Here is a 23,931-nt window from a genome sequence, read left to right on the forward strand (position 1 = left end):
ACAAACTCCCATAGTTAAATTTCCTTTTGGGCCCTCTATTTCAACCCAAAGCATTTCTAAAAGTGAATCTAATTCTCTGATCTCAGTCTTACTGGACCGTATATCCTCTCTGACATACAGAGCCACCCCACCTCCAACCCTTCCCTCCCTATCCTTCCGATATAGCTTATATCCAGGAATCACCGTGTCCCACTGATTCTCCTCATTCCACCAAGTTTCTGAAATTCCCACAATGTCTATGTTTTCTCCCAACACTAAACATTCCAATTCACCAATTTTACTTTGAACACTTCTAGCATTTGCATACAAACATCTATAATTTCCCGGGCGAGCTAGGCCCGCCACCTTCCTCCTGCCGCCTCGAGACTCTGGCAGACAGTCCATATTGTTTGTCACCTTCACAGTGGACAACTTCGGTCCATTACTCGGTAGAAAAATAGCAATTTTTAAAAATCTTTCTTCTTCTCTTCTTCTTCTTCTTCTTCTCCTCCTCCTTCTTCTCCTCTTCCTTCTTCCTCTTCCTCTTCCTCTTCTTCTTCTTCTTCCTCTTCTCCTTCTCCTCCTCCTCCTCTCCTCTCACCCCATTCCAGCCAGTGTCAGGCTCTGGGCAATGTACAACATAAGAATAAAATACATATATTGAAATCAATAGAATCAGTTACATTTAAAAGAAATTATAAAGCCCGATGACATCTCATTTAAAGTGCTATTGTTCAATTTCTAGTAATCACATTACATTTAAAGTCCAATAAAGTCCAAACATTTCAATGCACACAAAGTCCAAGCAAAAATTCATATATCAAATAGAGACTCAGAGCAGCTTACAATCTCCTATATCTTCTCCCTCCACAATAGACACCCTGTGAGGTAGGTGGGGCTGAGAGAGCTCTTATATCAGCCCTTTCAAGGACAGCTTTGCAAGAGCTATGGCTACCCCAAGGCCGTTCCAGCAGCTGCAAGTGGAGGAGTGGGAAATCAAACCCAGTTCTCCTAGATAAGAAGAGTCCACGCACTTCACCACTACACCAAACTGGTTCCAAACTGGCACCAAACCGTTTCCTCCCAACGCTTCCTCAAAGGGATGGTATCCATGTCACATTACAAAGGACAGCTTCCACTAGCGCCTTTTTTTTTCAGGGAAGGGTAGACTCTGTGGCATCGTACCCTGCTGAGGCCCCTCCTCTCCCCAACCCCCACCCTCTCCTGGATCCATCCCCCCAAAGTCTCCAGGTATTTTCTAACAGAGAAGGGAGGGAGGGAGGAAAGAGAGGGAAGGAAGGAAAGAAGGGAGGGAAGGGGAGGGAAGGGAAGGGAAGGGAAGGGAAGGGGAGGGGAGGAGAGGAGAGGAGAGGAGAGGGAGGGAAGGGAAGGGAAGGGAAGGGAAGGGAAGAAAGGAAGGGAGGGAGGGGAGGGAGGAAAGAAGGGGGAGGGAGGGAGGGAAGGAAGGAAGGGGGGAGGGAGGGAGGGAAGGAAGGGGAGGGGAGGGAGGGGGGAAGGAAGGAAGGCAGTGGAGGGAGAGAGGGATGGGAGGGAGGGATGAGAGGGAGGGAAGGGAAGGGAGGGAGAGATGGGAGGAATGGAAGAGAGGGGAGGGAGGGAAGGAAGACTCACCCTTTGTAAAGAGATGTAATTCATTTTTATTTATGTAATTCATTTTTACTCAACACACAGCAGCCAAGAAGGTCTGAGCGCCTGCTCCGGCTGCAACGCCACTGAGGATGTTCTCCGCAGCTGAGAGCGAAACGTCTGGAAGGAAAACTTTCTCCAGTAGAACGCGGCACTTGAGCCCGAAAGATCCTACAAACCCTAATCATTTTTATTTATTTATTTATTTTTAAAACAAGCCCTTGGCTACAGCTCCAGTTTGCTAATCGAGTTATTTTGCTTCCAACAAACATAATCCTTTCAAATAGAATTAACATCCATTCCGAGGCAGCCGTGCCTTTCCCTTCAGTCTCCTGGGTGGTTAAGAAGAGAAAACAGAACACCAAAATCTGTCCTGACGTCAGGCTTCCCCTTCCTTCGTGCCACGGGGTCAGCTGCTTCGCTCAGCGGCACCAGGCTGCCCTCTGCCATTCGCTTTTCAGGAAGTGTGCATATTTGGTAAGAGTTCAAACGTCACAAGGTTCGCACCTGACCCCCTTGTCTGAGGAATTGCCTCTCCCTTCTGGAACTGGGGGTCACCAATAGCCTCGGAGAAAATAGTCTTGTCCTTTTAATAGAGGCTTAATGAGATGTGATGCATCTGGGGATGCGATTATAGGGTTTCCAGCTCTGGGTTGGGAATTACCTGGAGACTTTGGGGGAGGGACTTTGAACAATGGCATCGAATCCACTCTCTAAAGCCACCATTTTCTCCAGGGGAATCAAACTCTGTCATCTGAGAATCAGCTGTAAGTTTAGGAGATCTCCAGCCAACTCCTGGAGGTTGGTTGGCAACCCTGTCCCATGTTGAGGGGGGGGGAAGCTTTCCATCTCCATTTCCAGCCATCCTGCCTTTCTTAAAGGGGCAGGGCACTTTTGTCCAGGTCTGTTGGCAATAGGGTTACCCAGGGGTGGAATTCTAGCAGGAGCTCCTTTGCATATTAGGCCACACATCCCTGATGTAGCCAATCCTCCAAGAGCTTACAAAAAAGAGCCTTGCAAACTCTAGGAGGATTGGCTACAGCAGGGCTGTGTGGCCTAATAGGCAAAGGAGCTCCTGCTAGAATTCCACCCCTAGGGTTACCAACCTCCAGGCAAGGCCCTGGAGTTCACATGAACACATGAAGCCACCTTACACCGAATCGGACCCTCAGTCCATCAAGGTCGGTCTTCTCTACTCAGAGTGGCAGCAGCACTCCAGGGTCTCAGGCTGAGGGTCTTTCCCCAGATCCGGCACTCATAACAAAGGAGTTTGACACCCCTGCTTTACAGGATGGATGCTATGGTATTACTTTAATTCATTTGTTTGTTTGTACATTTGTAACATGTATTAGTCACCTTTCTCCCTTGGAACTCAAGGCAGTTTACAATCTAAGTAAAAAGATTGCAAAAACACAACTCCTCCACTTGCAACTTCTGGAATGGCCTTGGGTCAGCCAGGGCTCTGGTAGGAGTTGTCCTTGAAAGGGCAGCTGCTGCAAAAAGCTCTCTCAGCCCCACCTACCTCACAGGGTGTCTGTTGTGTGTGGGGGGGAAGGTAAAGGAGATTGTGACCGCTCTGAGACTCTGGGATTCAGAGTATAGGGCAGGATATAAATCCAGTATCTTCTTTGGGGAGGGACAGCGGCTCAGTGGTAGAGCATCTGCTTGGTAAGCAGAAGGTCCCAGGTTCAATCCCCGGCATCTCCAACTAAAAAGGGTCCAGGCAAAGAGGCGTGAAAACCCTCAGCTTGAGACCCTGGAGAGCCATGAATGGGGCTGTGGCTCAGTGGTAGAGCATCTGCTTGGGAAGCAGAAGGTCCCAGGTTCAATCCCCGACATCTCCAACTAAAAAGGGTCCAGGCAAAGAGGCGTGAAAAACCTCAGCTTGAGACCCTGGAGAGCCATGAATGGGGCTGTGGCTCAGTGGCAGAGCATCTGCTTGGGAAGCAGAAGGTCCCAGGTTCAATCCCCAACATCTCCAACTAAAAAGGGTCCAGGCAAAGAGGTGTCAAAAACCTCTGCTTGAGACCCGGGAGAGCCGCTGCCAGTCTGAGTAGACAATACTGACTTTGATGGACAGGTCTGATTCTATATAAGGCAGCTTCATATGTCCATTTATGTATATAGAGGTTGTTTTGTAGAAAAATAGGTGGCGGAGCTCATTAGCATAACTCATTAGCATATGTCATCACCCCCCCACACCAGCCCAAAGCAACATGATGCAAGAAAGGAGAGCCCTGGGCGAGCGAGGCCTCCTTGGGCTGGCTAGAGATCTTCTGGACCACCCTGCCCCCCAGTCAAAAGGCCAGCAAGCCACCTGCCACCCAAAATCATATCAGAAGTGGAGAAAGGTTGGCGCGGGCTTCTCCAGGGGTTCATGAGGGCCGCTGGGGGTGTGGCAAAGCCCCTAGAGGCTGGCTGGCTGCCCGCTCTCCTAATCCAGGGATTGTTATGCAGCTGCACCTCCTATTCAATGGACAAGGTAGGTGGGGAGGAGGAGGGGGGACCCTCAGAAAGGTTCAGGAGCTGTGCTCCTGTGAGCTCCTGCTGAATCGGAGGCCTGTATGTATATATGTTCCATTTTGTGGATCTCTTTTGTTTGTCCATGGAGATAACCCTCAGCTCTGTGTGACAAAGTTTGTTGCAAGAAGCCTCATACCGATGTGAAATTGCTGCTGGAGACGCTCTGCGTCCCCTTTTTAAAAAATTATGTAAAGAATCTATATAATTGAATCAATATCGGTCCGAGGTCTGATGAAGACTGGAAAGAAACAAGTCCTTCATCGATTGGCTTGTGGCCCCCCTCTCCTTTGGGACTTGAATGTACGTGTTTTGGACATTTGGACAGGTTTCTCTATATTTCTTAGTAAATTGGTCACTAGCTTGCACTTTTTGTGTTATCCTCTTTTGGCACGACATCTCTCCATAAAACATCTCTCCTCTGCCTCTTATCCACAAATGCCCTTCACGGGAGTCCAGCTATGTCTGGGATGCAGCATTCCAGTTCAGCGTCGCTGGAGGGAAGCCTCACAAAAACACTGTAGGAGGCGTTAAAAAACAACACTTGTTTGTGCTTGAGGAATCTCTGGAACGGAGGCCAAATGGCAGGCCTGCACTTGGCCAGAAAAAGAAAGGACGGCAGGTATGGAAGCGGTTTCCGCACCACGGATGAGGGCGGCCGACTCCCAGCTAGGGTTGCCAAGTCCGACTCAAGAAATATCTGGGGACTTTGAGGGTGGAGCCAGGAGACTTTGGGGGTGGAGCCAGGAGCAAGGGTGTGGCAAGCAGAATTGAACTCCAAAGGGAAGTTTTGGCCATCGAATTTAAAGGGACCGCGCACCTTTTCAATGCCTTCCCTCCATTTGGAATGACGAAGCACAGGGACACCAAATTTTGGGGCTCATAGAATTGGACCCCCCTGTCCAATATTTTTGAAACCTGGGGGGTGTTTGAAGGAGAGACACCAGATGCTATGCTTAAAATTTGGTACCTCTACCTCAAAAAACAGCCCCTCTGGAGCCCCAGACACCCGTGGATCGATTCTCCACTATACCCTATGGGAATCGGTCTCCATAGGGCATAGTGGAGTGCCCAGCAGACATTTCCCTCCCTCCCCCTCCCCCCAATTTCTGATGACCCTGAAGTGGGGGGGAGAGGGCCTCCAAACGGGGGGATCCCCTGCCCCGACCTGGGAATTGTGCAATCCACAACGAGAATGGTGGCAATCATAGGCAGAGAAATCCAAAGCACAAGGCTTTCCGTGAAAACCAGCCTCCGTAGAAGAAGAAGATATTGGATTTATATCCCGCCCTCTACTCCAAAGAGTCTCAGAGCGGCTCACAATCGCCTTTCCCTTCCTCCCCCACAACAGACACCCTGTGAGGTAGATGAAGATATTGGATTTATATCCCGCCCTCCACTCCGAAGAGTCTCAGAGCGGCTCACAATCTCCTTTACCTTCCTCCCCCACAACAGACACCCTGTGAGGTGGGTGGGGCTGGAGAGGGCTCTCACAGCAGCTGCCCTTTCAAGGACAACCTCTGCCAGACCAAGGCCATTCCAGCAGGTGCAAGTGGAGGAGTGGGGAATCAAACCCGGTTCTCCCAGATAAGAGTCCACACACTTAACCACTACACCAAACTGGCTCTCCACAACCAACAAACTCACCAAACAAGGGTTCCACAACCAACAAACTCACCAAACATGGGTTCCGTACAACCAACAAACTTACCAAACAATTCAACAATTACAAAAGCATATATTAGTTCATGAGAGACCATACAATTCGTCCTGAGCAAAATAGGGAACATGTTCACCAAGAATCGATCCAGCTATCAAAGATTTCAGGTTTTCACGGCTGGTAATATCCTTAGGGTTTGTAGAGTCTTTCGGGATCAAGTGCCGTGTTCTACTGGAGAAAGTTTTCCTTCCAGACGTTTCGTTCTCAGCTGAGAACGAAACGTCTGGAAGGAAAACTTTCTCCAGTAGAACACGGCACTTGATCCTGAAAGACTCTACAAACCCTAATCGATCCAGCCTTTATAGCAATCATTGCTCAGTTCATTCCAAGGAATCCTGGTGAAATAGCTGTTCAATTGATCCGTGTCTCTCAATAGATGCAGCCAGCAATCCGAAAGGTTGAAAGGAACAAGGTCGTACTGGAACCCTTGTTTCGCACTGGCTTCTTTGAGCTGCAAAAATCCTTTTTACAACATTTTCATACCCTGGGCAAAAAACCATTCCAACATTGAAAGGCACTTGAATAGTGTTTGAATGGAGTTTTTTTGCCCAGGGTATGAAAATGTTGTAAAAAGGATTTTAACCCTACTCCCAGCTGGGTTGTCTCAGAGCGCAGCTGGCCCTTGGCGATTTTCCCTGAAATGCCTTCCCTTTCCCTCCATTCATTCTCTGCACAGTCAACGATCTCCAGCCCTCTCTGGATTTTCCACTCTTGGGGATTTCTTGGGCATGTAGGAGCACGGGGATTCACCCATGCTTTCGCTCTTGGCTTTTCAGAATCGGGTTTGTTTATGGGCAGAAGCAAAGGGATGGGAAGGGGAAGCCCCCAGAGGTCATGAGTGTGTGTCATGCGGCTGCGAAGGAGGAAGCAGCAAGCCAGGGGAGTTTCGTGGGGTGGGGAAGTGGTGACTCTTTGAGAAGGGCACGGCTTCTGCTTTTCGAGGGAGGGAACAAAGTCCTGACCTGGAGGGTTGCCAATCTCCAGGTGGAGCCTTGGAGATAGCTCTGGATCGCAGCTGATCTCCAAACGGCAGAGGTCAGTTCCCCTGGAGAAAACAGCTGCTTTGGAAGAAGGACTCTATGGGGTGATACTAGGGTTAAGAACATAACTCTTGGCACATAGGCTCTGACTTTACTTGATCAATTCTGGACCACGTGGCATACAGCAAAGGGAGGGACGGTGGCTCAGTGGTAGAGCATCTGCTTGGCAAGCAGAAGGTCCCAAGTTCAATCCCCAGCATCTCCAAAAAAGGGTCCAGGCAAATAGGTGTGAAAAACCTCAGCTTGAGACCCTGGAGAGCCGCTGCCAGTCTGAGAAGACGATACTGACTTTGATGGACCAAGGGTCTGATTCAGTATAAGGCAGCTTCATATGTTCATATGTTCATATAGATATGGTCTTGATTAAGACATAAGGCTACAGAACAAGAGGCCTCAAGAATATCTCTAAGCCTTTGTCACTTCACTAAATTTCCTTGTGGTCCAGCATTGTTCCATTGTTTTATTTTGTTCTATATTATGTCAATATGTGTACTTACCTTTCTGACCTCTGAAGAAGACCAATCTAGATCAAAACGCGTCAGGTCAAGTTGAGTGGGTTCCCATTGTGGTTTTATGATTGTACATAGGATAGAGGCAAAGGAAAGGAAAGGAAAGGAAAGGAAAGGAAAGGAAAGGAAAGGAAAGGAAAGGAAAGGAAAGGAAAGGAAAGGTCCCCTGTGCAAGCACCAGTCGTTTCCGACTCTGGGGTGACGTTGCTTTCACACCGTTTTCATGGCAGACTTTTTACAGGGTGGTTTGCCATTGCCTTCCCCAGTTTTTTACACTTTCCCTCAAGCAAGCTGGGGACTCCTTTGACCGACCTCGGAAGGATGGAAGGCTGAGTCAACCTGGAGCCGGCTACCTGAATCCAGCTTCCACTGGGATCGAACTCAGGTCGTGAGCAGAGGGCTCCGACGGCAGTACTGCAGATTTACCACTCTGCGCCAATTAGTTAATAATTGTTTTAATGAATGGCTGACCTGTTGATATTGTTTAAATGTAATTGCTGGCTGAATTGTTATTGTGATTTTTTGGGGGGTTGTGAGCCGCCCTGTCTCGGCGGGGAGGGTGAGATATTAAGCCAATAAACTTAAACTTATGCATGGCCTTTTTTTTTGTGAGCTGGATGCATTCCAAGCCACACAAACCAAGATAAATCCCTCAGAAGTGGCAGCTAAAACCCAGGGCGGGCTGGCTCTGAAATTCTTCAGTCTCCATGGAGTTTGGAACTATTTGTGCTGGGTGCCATGACGACCATTGTCCCAAGAAGGCCCTAGGGAGAGTTGGCTGGGGGTCCTTGCTTCCCCTGATCAAAGCCCGGAACGGACAATCCGAAGCAGAACCACGACGTCCCTTTAGAGGAACTGAACTTTCATTTTCTCTGGGGGCGTTACACAAGGAAAAGTCCCTGGGAAATACCTCAAAAGCATGACGGGATGAGGCGGCTGTGTCTTGAAGCTAGGGGTGCCAAACTCCAGGTGATGGCTGGAGTAGGGTTGCCAAGTCCAATTCAAGAAGTATCTGGGGACTTTTGGGGGTGGAGCCGGGAGATTTTGGGGGTGGAGCCAGGAGACATTGGGGTGGAGCCAGGAGCAACGGTGTGACAAGTACAGTTGAACTCCAAAGGGAGTTCTGGCCATCGCATTTGAAGAGTCTGCACCCCTTTTAAATGCCTTCCCTCCGCTGGAAATAATGAAGGAGAGGGGCACCTTCTTTGGGGGCTGGTAGAATCAGATCCCTTGGTCCGATCCTTTTGAAACTTGGAGGGTGCTTTGAGGAGAGGTACCAGATGCTATGCTGCAAATTTGGCGCCTCTACCTCAAAAGCAGCCCCCCCACCCCAGAGCCCCACATACCCGCAGATCAATTCTCCATTATTCCCTATGGGAATCGGTCTGCATAGGGAATCATGGAGTGCCCAGCAGACATTTCCCTCCCCTCCCCCTGCTTTCTGATGACCCCGAAACAGGGGGAGGGCCTCCAAACCAGGGGATCCTCTGCCCCCACCTGGGGATTGGTAGCCCTAGGCTTGAGGTCTGGAAGAACTACTGATCTTCAGGCAACAATGTAGGGTTGCCAATCCCCAGGTGGGGGCAGGGGATCTCCCGGTTTGGAGACCCTCCCCCCGCTTCAGGGTCATCAGAAAGCGGGGGGAGGGGAGGGAAATGTCTGCTGGGAACTCTGTTATTCCCTATGGAGATTTATTCCTATAGAAAACCATGGAGAATTGATCCATGGGTATCTGGGGCTCTGGGGGGGGCTGTTTTTTGGGGTAGTGGCACCAAAATTTCAGTATATCATCTAGTGCCTCTCCTCAAAATACCCTCCAAGTTTCAAAAAGATTGGACCAGGGGGTCCAATTCTATGAGCCCCAAAGTAGGTGCCGCTATCCTTCATTATTTCCTATGGAAGGAAGGAATTGAAAAGGTGTGCTGTCCCTTTAAATGTGATGGCCAGAACTCCCTTTGGAGTTCAATTATGCTTGTCACAGTCTTTATCTTGGCTCCACCCCTAATGTCTCCTGGCTCCACCCCCAAGTCTCCTGGCTCCACCCCCAAATTCCTCAGATATTTCTTGAATTGGACTTGGCAACCCTACAACAGTGATCCGTTCCCCTGGAAAAAAACGGCCATTTTGGAAGGTGGACGCTACAGCATTATACCTCGTTGAAGTCCCTCCTCAGACTCCAACACTCCAACAGCAACAGGTATTTCCCAACCCAGAAATGGCACCCCTACTGGAGACCCATTCTTATGGTTAACAGAAGTAACCTAACCATGAGACAAGGCCTTACAAATTGGGATGCCAGCCTCCAGGTAGGACCTGGGATTGAGGGTCTCCCAGAATTCCAGCTCAAGTGTTCCCTCTAAGCTGAGTTAGCGTGAGCTAGCTCACAGATTCTTAGCCTCCAGCTCACAGATTTTTGTCATCGGTCAGGGAAAATGGCCCCAGAGCAAGCTAATTGATGCCATAGCTCACAAGACGCTGCAGCTTAGAGGGAACATTGCTCCAGACTGCAGAGATCAGTTCCCTTGGAGGTAAGGGCTGCTTTGGAAGGGGGACTCTGTGGCCTTGTGCCCCACTGAGGATCAGAGATGCCAGCCTCCAGGTAGGACCTGGGGATCCCCTGGAAATCCAGCTCCTCTCCAGACTACAGAGATCAGTTCCCCCGGAGGAAAGGGCTGCTTTGGAGGGGGGACTCTGTGGCCTTGTGCCCCACTGAGGTTCAGGGATGCCAGCCTCCAGGTGGGACCTGGGGATCCCCCGGAATTCCAGCTCCTCTCCAGACTACAGAGATCAGTTCCCCCGGAGGAAAGGGCTGCTTTGGAGGGGGGACTCTGTGGCCTTGTGCCCCACTGGGGTTCAGGGATGCCAGCCTCCAGGTGGGACCTGGGAATCCCCCGGAATTCCAGCTCCTCTCCAGACTGCAGAGATCAGTTCCCCTGGAGGGAAGGGCTGCTTTGGAGGGGGGACTCTGTGGCCTTGTGCCCCACTGAGGTTCAGGGATGCCAGCCTCCAGGTGGGACCTGGGGATCCCCTGGAATTCCAGCTCCTCTCCAGACTACAGAGATCAGTTCCCCTGGAGGAAAGGGCTGCTTTGGAGGGGGGACTCTGTGGCCTTGTGCCCCACTGAGGTTCAGGGATGCCAGCCTCCAGGTGGGACCTGGGGATCCCCCGGAATTCCAGCTCCTCTCCAGACTGCAGAGATCAGTTCCCCCGAAGGAAAGGGCTGCTTTGGAGGGGGGACTCTGTGGCCTTGTGCCCCACTGAGGTTCAGGGATGCCAGCCTCCAGGTGGGACCTGGGGATCCCCCGGAATTCCAGCTCCTCTCCAGACTGCAGAGATCAGTTCCCCTGGAGGGAAGGGATGCTTTGGAGGGGGGACTCTGTGGCCTTGTGCCCCGCTGAGGTTCAGGGATGCCAGCCTCCAGGTGGGACCTGGGGATCCCCCGGAATTCCAGCTCCTCTCCAGACTGCAGAGATCAGTTCCCCTGGAGGGAAGGGCTGCTTTGGAGGGGGGACTCTGTGGCCTTGTGCCCCACTGAGGTTCAGGGATGCCAGCCTCCAGGTGGGACCTGGGGATCTCCCAGAAGTCCAGCTCATCTCCAGACTGCAGAGATCAGTTCCCCTGGAAAAAAGGGCAGCTTTGGAGGAGGGCCTTGTGCCCCACTGTTGTGGGGAGAGGAAGGGAAGTAGATTGTAAGCCACTGTGAGACGCCAAGTAAAGGGTAGGGTATGAATCTAATCTCCCCCTCCTCTTCTTCTTCTTACAGAGATCAGTTCCCCTGGAGAACATGGCTGCTCTATGGCATGACACCCCACTGAAGTCTCTTTACTCCCCAAAGCTCAGCCTTCCCAAACGCCATCACCCTCGCCGCTCCCAAAGCTCCAGGAATTTCCCAACTCGAAGCTGGCAGCTTTACAATCCTAAATAGAAGGGGGAGATGTGGAAGTAGCGACAGACTTCACCTTCCTGGGATCCAAGATCACTGCAGACGGTGACTGTAGCCATGAAATTAAAAGACGTTTGCTCCTTGGGAGGACAGCTATGGGGAACCTGGGCAGTATAATAACAAGTAGAGACATCACCCTGCCAACAAAAGTCCGTCTAGTCCAAGCGATGGTATTCCCAGTAGACAGATCCCAGCGGACAGCCGTGTTGGTCTGAAGCAGTTGAACAAAGCAGGAATCAAGGCGCACCTTTAAGACCAACAAAGCTTTATTTAGCACATAAGCTTTCGTGTGCGAAAAGCACACACCTTCAGATCCCCTCATCTGAAGAGGTGTGCTTTTACCGCACGAAAGCTTACGTTCTGAATAAAACTTCGTTGGTCTTATAGGTGCAACTTCACTCCTGCGGTATTCCCAGTAGTAATGTATGGCTGTGAGAGTTGGTCCATAAAGAAGGCCGAGCACAGAAGAATCAATGCTTTCGAGCTGCGGTGCTGGAGAAGACTCTTGAGAGTCCCTTGGACTGCAAGAAGCCAGCCACTGCCACAGGAGGTGGTGGCGGCTACAAGCATAGCCAGCTTTACTGGATAAAAATATGGAGCAGAGGTCCATCAGTGGCTGTTAGCCATGGTATATATGTGTGTGTGTGTATGTGTGTGTGTGTATGTATACACACACATATATATTGGCCACTGTGTGACACAGAGTATTGGACTGGATGGGCCACTGGCCTGATCCAACATGGCTTCTCTTATGTTCTTATGTGACACAGAGTGTTGGACCAGATGGGCCACTGGCCTGATCCATCATAGCTTCTCTTATGTTCTTATGTGACACAGAGTGTTGGACCGGATGGGCCATTGGCCTGATCCAATATGGCTTCTCTTATGTTCTTATGTGACACAGAGTGTTGGACTGGATGGGCCATTGGCCTGATCCAACATGGCTTCTCTTATGTTCTTATGTGACACAGAGTGTTGGACCAGATGGGCCACTGGCCTGATCCATCATAGCTTCTCTTATGTTCTTATGTGACACAGAGTGTTGGACTGGATGGGCCACTGGCCTGATCCAATATGGCTTCCCTTATGTTCTTATGTGACACAGAGTGTTGGACTGGATGGGCCACTGGCCTGATCCAACATGGCTTCTCTTATGTTCTTATGTGACACAGAGTGTTGGACTGGATGGGCCACTGGCCTGATCCAACATGGCTTCTCTTATGTTCTTATGTGACACAGAGTGTTAGACTGGATGGGCCATTGGCCTGATCCAATATGGCTTCTCTTATGTGACACAGAGTGTTGGACTGGATGGGCCACTGGCCTGATCCAACATGGCTTCTCTTATGTTGTAATGTTCTTAAGAAGATCATATCAGTCAGTCCTAAGGCAAATCAACCCAGACTGTTCCCTGGAAGGTCAGATGCTGAAGCTGAAGCTCAAATCCTTTGGCCACCTAATGAGAAAGGAACACTCGCTGGAGAAGACCCTGATGCTGGGAAAGACAGAAGGCAAAAGAAGGAGACGGCCAAAGAGGAGATGGCTGAACAGTGTTACTGATGTAACTAACAGGAATTTGAGCAGACTTTGGAGGATGGTGGAAGACAGGAGGGCCTGCCATGACTTGGTTCATGGGGCTGCAAACAGTTGGACTTGACTGTGTGACTGAACAACAACAATGCAGGTGTGAGTCAGGGAACAGGCATGAAGAAAGGGTGAGGCATGATGACGTACTGCAGGAAACACTGCAAGCAGAGCAGAGATCCTGAAGAGAAAGCCAGAGAGAATCCAGGGCAGAGGGCAAGGAAAAGCCAGCCAACAGGGTGAAGGGGATATATTGGAAAAATCCCCTCAGTGCAAAACCAAATGGTGCCCTGTCACCATGACCGACTTGCTCTGTCCTTGGGCAGATTAAGAAAGCAGCAAAAAAATTAAGGGTCGCCAACTCCAGGTTGGGAAATTCCTGGACATTTGGGGTCTGGAACCTGGAGACAGCAGGATTTAGGGAGGGGAAGGACCTCAGTGGGGTGTGATGCCACAGAGTCTCCCCTCCAAAGCAGCCATTTCCTCCAGGGGAACTGATCTCTGCAGTCTGGAGAGGAGCTGGAATTCTGGGGGAATTCATTGAAATCTGCCTCCGTTCCTGAGGACTGGAAGGTAGCAAATGTCACCCCCATCTTTAAAAAGGATTCCAGAGGAGATCCGGAAAATTACAGGCCAGTCAGTCTGACTTCAATACCGGGAAAGTTGGTAGAAAGCATTATCAAGAACAGAATGAGTAGGCACATTGATGAACACGGGTTATTGAGGAAGACTCAGCATGGGTTCTGTAAGGGATGATCTTGCCTCACTAACCTGTTGCATTTCTTTGAGGGGGTGAACAAACATGTGACAAAGGAGACCCAATAGATGTTGTTTACCTTGACTTCCAGAAAGCTTTTGATAAAGTTCCTCATCAAAGGCTCCTTAGAAAGCTTGAGAGTCATGGAGTAAAAGGACAGCTCCTCTTGTGGATCTTCTTTCCTTCCTTCCTTCCTTCCTTCCTTCCTTCCTTCCTTCCTTCCTTCCTTCCTTCCTTCCTTCCTTCCTTCCTTCCTTCCTTCCTTCCTTCCTTCCTTCCTTCCTCCCTCCCTCCCTCCCTCCCTCCCTCCCTCCTATCTCAAGGCTCTCAAACATCTGACATTTATTCTGTGTGGCTCTTACTTTAAACAAGTTTGGCCACCCTGGAGTTTATGCACTTATACCTGGCCCACTCCAATGAGGACCATATAACGCGTGTTTCCATGGTCCAGAGGATCTGGTGAGCTCTCCAGTGAGCCCGGGCAAAGGTTTAGCCCTGCTAGCCTCCCCAGTTTCGAGACACTTACCCTGCATGGCGGAGAGAGTCACAGCAGACGAGAGAAAGCCAATGCAGAACTGCCACGGTCGCCTGACTGGAAGGGAAAAAGAGAAAACCCGCTCTGAATCCTCAGCCACTGCCCCTGACGCCTACATTCCAGCCAGGATTGCCAGCTTCCAAGGAGTGTATTGGGGTTGAAAGGAGAGATATAAATAAAGTTGAATAAAACGAAAATTAAAAATCCTCCGTCTCAATTCTTGCAAGAGATTCCCAGCCTTCAGGACGCCGTCTCCTGTCACGCTGCCCTTCCCCACAACTGATCAATCCGCAGTTGTAGGGGTGGAATTCTAGCAGGAGCTCCTTTGCATATTAGGCCACACCTGCCTGAAGTAGCCAATCCTCCAAGAGCTTACAAGACTCTTTTTTGGTAAGCTCTCGGAGGATTGACTCCATCCGGGGTGTGTGGCCAAATATGCAAAGGAGTTCCTGCTAGAATTCCATCTCTGATCAGCTGACATCTAGCGTTGCAGACAGCCGTCAACCTACTTAAGGGAATAGCTAGCGAAACAATCATAGCAATATTTTCTCTTGCACTTTTATCAATCCATTTTCTTCCCAAACCCCTCACTTTTTTCGTAGTTAGAAGACGCACTTTGGTTTCTTGCCCACAACTTTATACCTTCCCTCCACACATGCTCTCACCTGCAACAATAACAGAAACAGCTAGACGGAAGGGAAGCCCTTGAACGGAAAACGGCCTGGTGATGTTGGGGTCTCCTTTCTCCGCAAGAGCTACGCCGAACCCTCTATGAGAAATACCATCTCCTGGAAGTCACAGTAGAAATGAAACCAACGTAGTCTCTCTGCTGGGTGAAGATAAGACGGCTGGCGTGCCAACAGATGCTTGGGAGGAGTTAATCACCTCACCGCCAGTGCAAACTGCATTCGCTAAGGAAGAAAAACGGGGAATAAATGTTTTAAATAAAGAAATAAATGGCAGTCAGGAACGATACTCCCTCTAAGCCGTGGAGTCTTGTGAGCAAAAATTCTGCTTCTTGAGCTCCTGGCATTACAGTTGTGAGCTGCTGCATCAGCTTGTTTGCTCTGGGGCTATCCTTCCTGAGCTAAGACGAAAAGGTGTGAGCTAGGGCCTAAAAAAACCGTGAGCTAGCTCCAGGGCCGTAGCCAGGATTTGGAAGGTTGGGGGGCCTATAAATTTTTCAGCGGGCACTCAGTGGCCCCACCCCATAGCCTTCCCTCCCACTCCCTTCAAATAAAACTGCCCTACATGATTTGGGTGATGGGGGAGGGAGGGCAGCAGCTACTAGAGCACTAACTGAAAATAAGAGAAGCCATGTTGGATCAGGCCAGTGGCCCATCCAGTCCAACACTCTGTGTCACAGAAGAACATAAGAGAGGCCATGATGGACCAGGCCAGTGGCCCCTCCAGTCTAACACTCTGTGTCACAGAAGAACATAAGAGAAGCCATGTTGGATCAGGCCAGTGGCCCATCCAGTCTAACACTCTGTGTCACAGAAGAACATAAGAGAAGCCATGTTGGACCAGGCCAGTGGCCCATCCAGTCTAACACTCTGTGTCACAGAAGAACATAAGAGAAGCCATGTTGGATCAGGCCAATGGCCCATCCAATCCAACACTCTGTGTCACATAAGAACATAAGAGAAGCCATGTTGGATCAGGCCAGTGGCCCATCCAGTCCAACACTCTGTGTCACATAAGAACATAAGAGAAGCCATGTTGGATCAGGCCAGTGGCCCATCCAGTCCAACACTCTGTGTCACATAAGAACATAAGAGAATATACTGTGTCTAATATACTGTGTCTAATAGCCACTGATGGACCTCTGCTCCATATTTTTATCCAATCCCCTCTTGAAGCTGGCTTTGCTTGTAGCTGCCACCACCTCCTGTGGCAGTGAATTCCACATGTTAATCACCCTTTGGGTGAAGAAGGACTTCCTTTTATCCGTTCTAACCTGACTGCTCAGCAATTTCATCGAATGCCCACGAGATCTCATATTGTGAGAAAGGGAGAAAAGGACTTCTTGTTCTACTTTCTCCATCCCAGGCATCATCTTGTAAACCTCTATCATGTCACCCCACATTTCTCCAAGCTAAAGAGCCCCAAGCGTTTTAACCTTTCTTCATAGGGACTTGGTAGGCGCTGCAGGGTGGCCAGATCGTCCCAGCCACCCGGGAAAGTCCCGCCCCTGCCCCCAAATTCCCGCCTCACGGGTTGGCTAACCCGGGACCGATCAAATCCCGGGTTCGCCAAAATCCCACCGAGGGGCGGCGGCTGCAGCGTCCTTCTCCTCGCAATGCTCATAAGCTGCTGTGGGCGAGAGGGAGGCTCGCTGGCGGGCTGCATCAAGCCGTTCTCCTGCAGGTGCGGCTGGCAGGGTCTGCACGGGCACTCGTGCTCCCCTCGGGGAATCGTTGCCAAGGAGAAAGCTCCTGCTGCCAAAACGCGCCCGCCGGCAGGCCCTGCTTTGGGGTTTGTTTCCGGAAGGGGAGGCCAGGGAGGGAGAGCTCAGGCCGGGCTTATTCAGGTCCACGGCGGCCGCTCCTCTCCCGAAGGGGAGGCAAAGTCCAGGCTCCAGATCCCCGGGGCCTGGGGCGTGGGGAAGAGCTTGCCTGCGGCTGCCCAAAGCCTGCGCCGGACTCGGAAGGGGAAGGCGAGCCGGGAGCCCGCACGCTCCTTCGCCAGAACAAGCCGCCCCACGAAGGGAGACCGGGCGGCCGGGCGGGGGGCGCGGGGCCAAGAGCTCCCAGCCCGGCTGCTCCAGGCCGGAGCGAGGAGGAAGCCCCGTGCGCCCTTCCCCCGGAGGGTCCGTCGCCCGCAGCCCCGGCTCTGGCCACCCCGCAGCACCCCCGGCAGGCAGGTAGGCAGGGTGAGGCCCCCTCCATCTCTCTTGTCACCTAACTCTTCTGTGATGGAAACACCTCATGCATGTTATTTTTTTGATCTTTTTTTAAAAAAAAAATATTTTTGAATGGTTTATTTCTTGCTGATTTTTCCCTGTGGGGGTGACATTCATCATAGCGGGGTCATTGTGCCCCTCCATGGCCCCCTATGAGCCTGACTGATGAGAAAGGAGTCCTCAACCTTTAGACATCCCGGTTCATAAGAGACAGGAGTCCTCAAACCTTTAGACATCCCGGTTCATAAGAGAAGCTTGTAGCTTTGATTCAGGGTCCATCTAGCCCAGGATCCAGCTGCCCAAAGATGCTAGTCTACAAGAAGGCAGTAGTCCCTCTGTGTCATTAGGGTGGTATTCAGAGATATATTGCCTCTGACCCATTCCTGGAGGTTTCATTGAGCCATGCATAACTTCAAATGTTCAAAGCCCTACTCTCAAACATTCAAAGACCTATTTTCCACACGTTTGTTGAGTCACCTTTTCAGGTTTAGGTTTAGGGGGGAAAGCAGCTGAGGGGACAGATGTTTCCAGGAAAATGTTTGATATGTTTATTAACAGTTTTAAATTTCATTTATACCTCACTTTTCTGCTCAGTGGATACCCAAAGTGGCTTATAACTAGGGTTGGCAGGTCAGTTCAAGAATTTCTGGGGAAGAGTCAGGAAAAAAGGTTGCAACAGGCATAACTGAACTCCAAAGGGAGTTCTGGCCATTACATATAAAGGGACTACACACCTTTTAAATGCCTTCCCTCTGTTGGAAATAATGGAGGACAGGGGCACCTTCTTTGGAGGCTCATAAAATTGGGACCCTCAGGTCCAATCTTTTTGAAACTTGGAGGGACTTTTTGAAGAGAGGTATCAGATGCTATTCTGAAAGTATGGTGCCTCTACCTCAGGAAACAGCCTCCCCAGAGCCTCAGATATCCATGGATCAATTCTCTAAATTCTCTATTATACCCTATGGGAATTGGTCTCCATAAGGAATAATGGAGTGCACAGCAGATGTCCCCCCCCTTGCATTCTGATGACCCTGAAGCAGGGGAGGGCCTTCAAACTGGGGGATCCCCTGCTCCCACCTGGGGATTGGCAACCCTACTTATAACATTCTCACCTGCTTCATTTTATCATGTGAGAGCTCTGTGATGAGAGGTTAGGTTGAGAGTGTATGAGTAGCTCAAAGTCACCTAGCAAGCTTCCATGGCAGATTGGGATTTGAACTCATGTCTCCAAGATCTTGGCCTGACACTCTACCAACTAGACCATGCTGGTTCTTGAATAATGGTGGATGGGGGGGGGGGGGTATGGTGCTTAACCTTTCCTCCTACACAAAGATTTTCTTATAAATTTTGTCCCCTATTCACTTTCCCTTAGTTTGCTGGCGGGGAAACGATGTCACAGGAAGTGATGTCACTTCCTGTTTCCCGGTGGTGGCATGACATCACCGGAAGTGACATCACAGGGAGTGATGTCACTTCCTGTTTGCGGTGGCGCGCGCTTTGCGCGCGCACACACACATTCATTCCCCCCTCAAGGTGTCCCTGGCTGGCCTGCAGATATTATATCCACCCTAAAACTGACAAGTGTTTTATCCTTGGCTTTAAGGGGTGGGGGGAGTTCCCCCCCCCTTAAAGCCAAGGGAAAACGACGATTCCTCTTTCCAGCACTGGCGGCAGAACTCCACAGGCCGGGCCTGTGACTGCCCTTCACCTTCCTGCCACTCAAATAGCGCATGCGGGCTGACGGGCAGCAGAAGCAGTTCCAGCCTTCTGTGCCAGTTAAAGGGCCCGGGGAGCAGCTGATCAGCAGGTGCTTTAATTGGCTGGGGGATGCCTTCTGCCGCCCACCCTCGCATAGGATTTGGGTGCCAGGGAAGGGAGGGCGGCGGGAAGGACACTAGAGGCCCTGGGAGGCTGGTGGGGGCTCAAAGTTAGGGGGCCTCATGCAGAAGTGGGGGGGGCCGTGCTAGCTCACACTAACTCAGCTTCTAGGAAACACTGCTCAGGAAGGTAGGGACTGTGGCCAGGATTCTGTCCTTCCAAAGAAGGAGAAGCTGATTCGGTCTCCTTCCCCTGAGGCAAGGGCTCCGAAACCTGCGGCCAGGGCCGACCCTGCTTAGCTTCTGAGATTTGATGAGATTGGGCTAGCCAGATTCAACTGAAAATGCTGCATGGAAATACTTACCCTTCAAGTGGCAGATAGAAAAAAGGAGCACTGTGGAAGAAGATTTCGGGAGATGCTCTCTCAGATGTCACATGGTGGTGCAGCCTTCTCATCTAGCCATTGTTGTTGTTGTTCAGTCGCACAGTCGAGTCCGACTCTTTGTGACCCCCTGGACCAAGTCACACCAGGCCCTCCTGTCTTCCACCATCCTCCGAAGTCTGCTCAAATTCGTGTTTGTTACATTCGTAACGCTGTCCAGCCATCTCATCTTTTGCCGTCCTCTTCTGCTTTTGCTTCTCTCTTTCCCAGCTTCAGGGTCTTCTCCAGCAAGTGCTCCCTTCTCATTTCCTCATCAAAAGCTCCTTAGAAAGCTTGGAGAGTCATGAGTAAAAGGACAGATCCTCTTGTGGATCAAAAACTGGCTGAGTAACAGGAAGCAGAGAGTGAGTATAAATGGGCAGTCTTCGCAGTGGAGGACGGTAAGCAGTGGGGTGCCACAGGGCTCGGTACTGGGTCCCATGCTCTTTAACTTGTTCATAAATGATTTAGAGTTGGAGTGAGCAGTGAAGTGGCCAAGTTTGCGGATGACACTAAATTGTTCAGGGTGGTGAGAACCAGAGAGGATTGTGAGGAACTCCAAAGGGATCTGTTGAGGCTGGGTGAGTGGGCGTCAACGTGGCAGATGCGGTTCAATGTGGCCAAGTGCAAAGCAATGCACATTGGGGCCAAGAATCCCAGCTACCAATCCAAGTTGATGGGGTGTGAACTGGCAGAGACTGACCAAGAGGAGAGATCTTGGGGTCGTGGGTAGATAACTCACTGAAAATGTCAAGACAGTGTGCGTTTGCAATAAAAAAGGCAACGCCATGCTGGGAATTATTAGGAGGGAATTGAAAACAAATCAGCCAGTATCATAATGCCCCTGTATAAATCGATGGTGCGGTCTCATTTGGAGTACTGTGTGCAGTTCTGGTCGCTGCACCTCAAAAGATATTATAGCATTGGAGAAAGTCCAGAAAAGGGCAACTAGAATGAATAAAGGGCTGGAATACTTTCCTATGAAGAAAGGTTGAAACGCTTGGGACTCTTTAGCTTGGAGAAACGTCGACTGTGGGGTGACATGATAGAGGTTAACAGAAATGCATGGGATGGAGAAAGTAGAGAAAGAAGTACTTTTTCTCCCTTTCTCACAATACGACAACTCGTGGGCATTCAATGAAATTGCTGAGCAGCCAGGTTTAAAACGGATAAAAGGAAGTACTTCTTCACCCAAAGGGTGATTAACATTGTGGAATTCACTGCCACAGGAGGTGGCGGTGGCCACAAGCATAGCCACCTTCAAGAGGGGTTTAGATAAAAATATGGAGCAGAAGGTCCATCAGTGGCTATTAGCCACAGTGTGTGTGTGTGTGTGTGTGTGTGTATAATTTTTTTGCCACTGTGTGGACACAGAGTGTTGGATCTGGATGGGCCATTGGTCTGATCTAGCATGGCTTCTCTTATGTTCTTATGGGGGATCCCCAGGTCCCACCTGGAGGCTGGCATCCCTGAACCTCAGTGAGGCACAAGGCCACAGAGTCTCTCCTCCAAAGCAGCCCTTTCCTCCCGGGGAACTGATCTCTGCAGTCTGGAAATGAGCTGGAATTCCAGGAGATCTTCAGGCTCCACCTGAAGGCTGGTTAACAACACAGACACAAAGGAAACTCAGTCAAGATTAAGTAAACACAAGATAATACTATGTAGCAATAATTGCAGTCTGCACTACTTGCTGAACTTCAGCTTAGAATCAAAGAATCATAGAGCTGGAAGGGACCTCCAAGGTCATCTAGTCCAACCCCCTTTACAATGCAGGACATTCACAAAGACGTACCCCTAAGTTCACAGGATCCACATTGCTGTCAGATGGCCATTTAGCCTCTGCTTAAAAACCTCTGAGGAAGGAGAGCCCACCACCTTCCAAGGAGAAAGCCTGTTCCACTGAGGAACCACTCTAAACTCAAAAATACCTCCCCCTAAATTCACAGGATCTTCATTGCTGTCCGATGGCCATCTAGCCTCTGTTGAAAAACCTCCAAGGAAGGAGAGCCCACCACCTCCCGAGGAAGCCTGTTCCACTGAGGAACCGCTCTAACAGTCAGGAAGTTCTTCTTAATGTTGAGGTGGAAACTCTTTTGATTTAATTTCAACCCATTGGTTCTGGTCCTACCTTCTGGGGCCACAGAAAACAATTCCACTCCATCCTCTATAGGACAGCTCTTCAAATACTTGAAGATGGTGATCCTCTCACCTCTCAGCCGCCTCCTCTCCAGGCTAAACATCCCCAGCTCCTTCAACCTTTCTTCATAGGACTTGGTCTCCAGACCCCTCACCATCTTTGTCGCCCTCCTCTGGATCTGTTCCAGCTTGTCTAGATCCTTCTTAAAATGTGGTACCCAAAACAGAACACAATACTCCAGGTGAGGTCTTACCAACATTATTTTCCTCTACAGTAAGACTCAACCACCCCCAGTGGAAAATTGCATTGAGGACTGTGATTCAAGGACTTTCAGTTACCACACTATGGCTGTGATCACACACACTAAAGAATGCATTTTTAATCTACTTCCAATGCACTTTTCAACTGGATTTTGCTGGTTCACACAGTAAAATCCAGTTTGAAAGTGCATCAAAAGTGGATTGAAAGTGCATTATTTCGTATATGGGATCGCAGCCTACGTAACGTATTGATAATATCTTGTATTGGTAATCGCTTAACAGACCATAAACGTTAAACTGAAAGTATTTCCCACAACTTATTCATACAATGTCCAAGAACACTTCTTAATGGCGACTTAGTATGGTAACTGAAAGACCCTTAAATCACAACAAAAAAATAAACGTAGGTTATTCCGTGTGTTTCAAGAGTGATACAAATCTTCTGGCCATGTTACTGGTGCTTCAATCGCAACATTGCAATGTTACCGTCAGGAGAATAATAGAGACTAATGCAATTGAAGTACTTGAGCAGCGGTTCCAAAGTCAGTAAAGTGGCCAGAAGAAGATTTACATCACTCTTGAAACACGCTGAGTAACCTAGAATAAACAATTTTATTAGTAACATATGGTAGTAGAACTATAACTACAACTTATAAAAAGCTTAATATATATTAAGAAAAAGACCATCATTCTACCCCACATCTTACTTTCTCCCACCCCTCCCCCAATTACTTGACCCCCGCCAGTGTTATTTTCTTTAAAAAAACAGATATTAAAGGTACCCTTAACTATCAAGAAAAAAAACGAAACAAAAAAGAAACATAGGGAAGAAGAACCCCCTTCAAGAGTTATATTGTTATCTTAAAAATCTTAATCCTCAAAAATTGTCCAATGTCCTTTTATTTTCCACTCTTTCTCTACATATCTTCTAGAGAGCATGTAGCCCAGGAATGCCGGATCCAACTCAAAAAATATCTGGGGACTTTGGAGGTGGAGCCAGGAAAAAGAGTGAACTTCAAAGGGAGTTCTGGCCATCACATTTAAAGGGACTACACACTTTTAATTGCCTTCCCTCCATTGGAAATAATGAAGGATAGGGGCACTTTCTTTTGCGGCTCATAGAATTGGACCCCCTGGTCCAACCTATCACATTTAAAGGGACTGCACACCTTTAATTGCCTTCCCTCCATTGGAAATAATGAAGGATAGGGGCACTTTCTTTTGCGGCTCATAGAATTGGACCCCCTGGTCCAACCTTTTTGAACCTTGGAGGGTACTTTGAGGAGAGGCACTGGATGCCATGCAAAAAAAAATGGTGTCTACCTCAAAAAACAGCCCCTCCAGAGCCCCAGATATCCGTGGATCAATTATCCCTTATACCCTATGGGAATCAGCCTCTGTAGGGTATAATGGAGTGCCCAGAAGACATTTCCCCCTCACACTTTCTGATGACCTTGAAGCGGGGGAAGGGCCTCTAAACCAAGGGATCCTCTGTCCCCACCTGGGGATTGGGTATGCCAAGAATACCACAGTAAGAAACGAATCTAACGCATTCTAAAAAACTGTGGAATGAAAACGAAACAATATTTCAACAGTGATACTATATCAGTTACACCATTTATAAATAGAAATACTTGTAGTCAATCTGTAATGACAGGAAATCACAGTAAAGAATACTAAAAAGTTCAACGTTTCAAATAAGCACGTCAAGTTTCGGACTTTAGAAACTTTGAAGACGATTCACCAGCTCCTGCGGGGAAATTGAAGTGCTAGCGTTCCAACGATTCCGTGCATCGCAATTCCTTACCGTCTCAAACGTTTGCTTTTGAGGTTTCAAGTCGCAACGTTGAAAGCGTTGCAAATTCAAAACGATGGTTTCTTCAACCGTGGGTAACACGGCAGCCTCAACAGCAACGCCACCATGTGTGACTGTTTCTGATTACACCTTCTTCGTGGTGGCATTTCCCACATATATCTACAATTACAGAATCACAGAATCGTACACAATTACAGAATCATACACAACTTTATAATACAAATTGTTCTTCCATCCACATCTATGCTTGAATTAGCCAAAGAAATCGCTCACTAGTTAACTATGGATCACTTCACATTGCACTACGCACGGAGAAAGAATCTCGGTCATACACACACAC

The 23,931-nt window shown here is 49.4% G+C and overlaps 1 long non-coding RNA gene across 1 annotated transcript; it reads right to left on the bottom strand.

Moving 5' to 3' along the window:
• Positions 1-261: 261 nt before the first annotated feature.
• On the bottom strand, positions 262-15,048 carry LOC132581346 (uncharacterized). Its single transcript, XR_009556118.1, has 3 exons — positions 14,900-15,048; positions 14,226-14,291; positions 262-603 (listed from the first exon to the last, which is right to left on the bottom strand). It is a non-coding gene; the product is annotated as an uncharacterized LOC132581346 (long non-coding RNA).
• Between the last annotated feature and the right edge of the window lie 8,883 nt (positions 15,049-23,931).

This window comes from Heteronotia binoei, chromosome 13 (assembly GCF_032191835.1).
Source record: "Heteronotia binoei isolate CCM8104 ecotype False Entrance Well chromosome 13, APGP_CSIRO_Hbin_v1, whole genome shotgun sequence".
Taxonomy (NCBI): domain Eukaryota; kingdom Metazoa; phylum Chordata; class Lepidosauria; order Squamata; family Gekkonidae; genus Heteronotia; species Heteronotia binoei.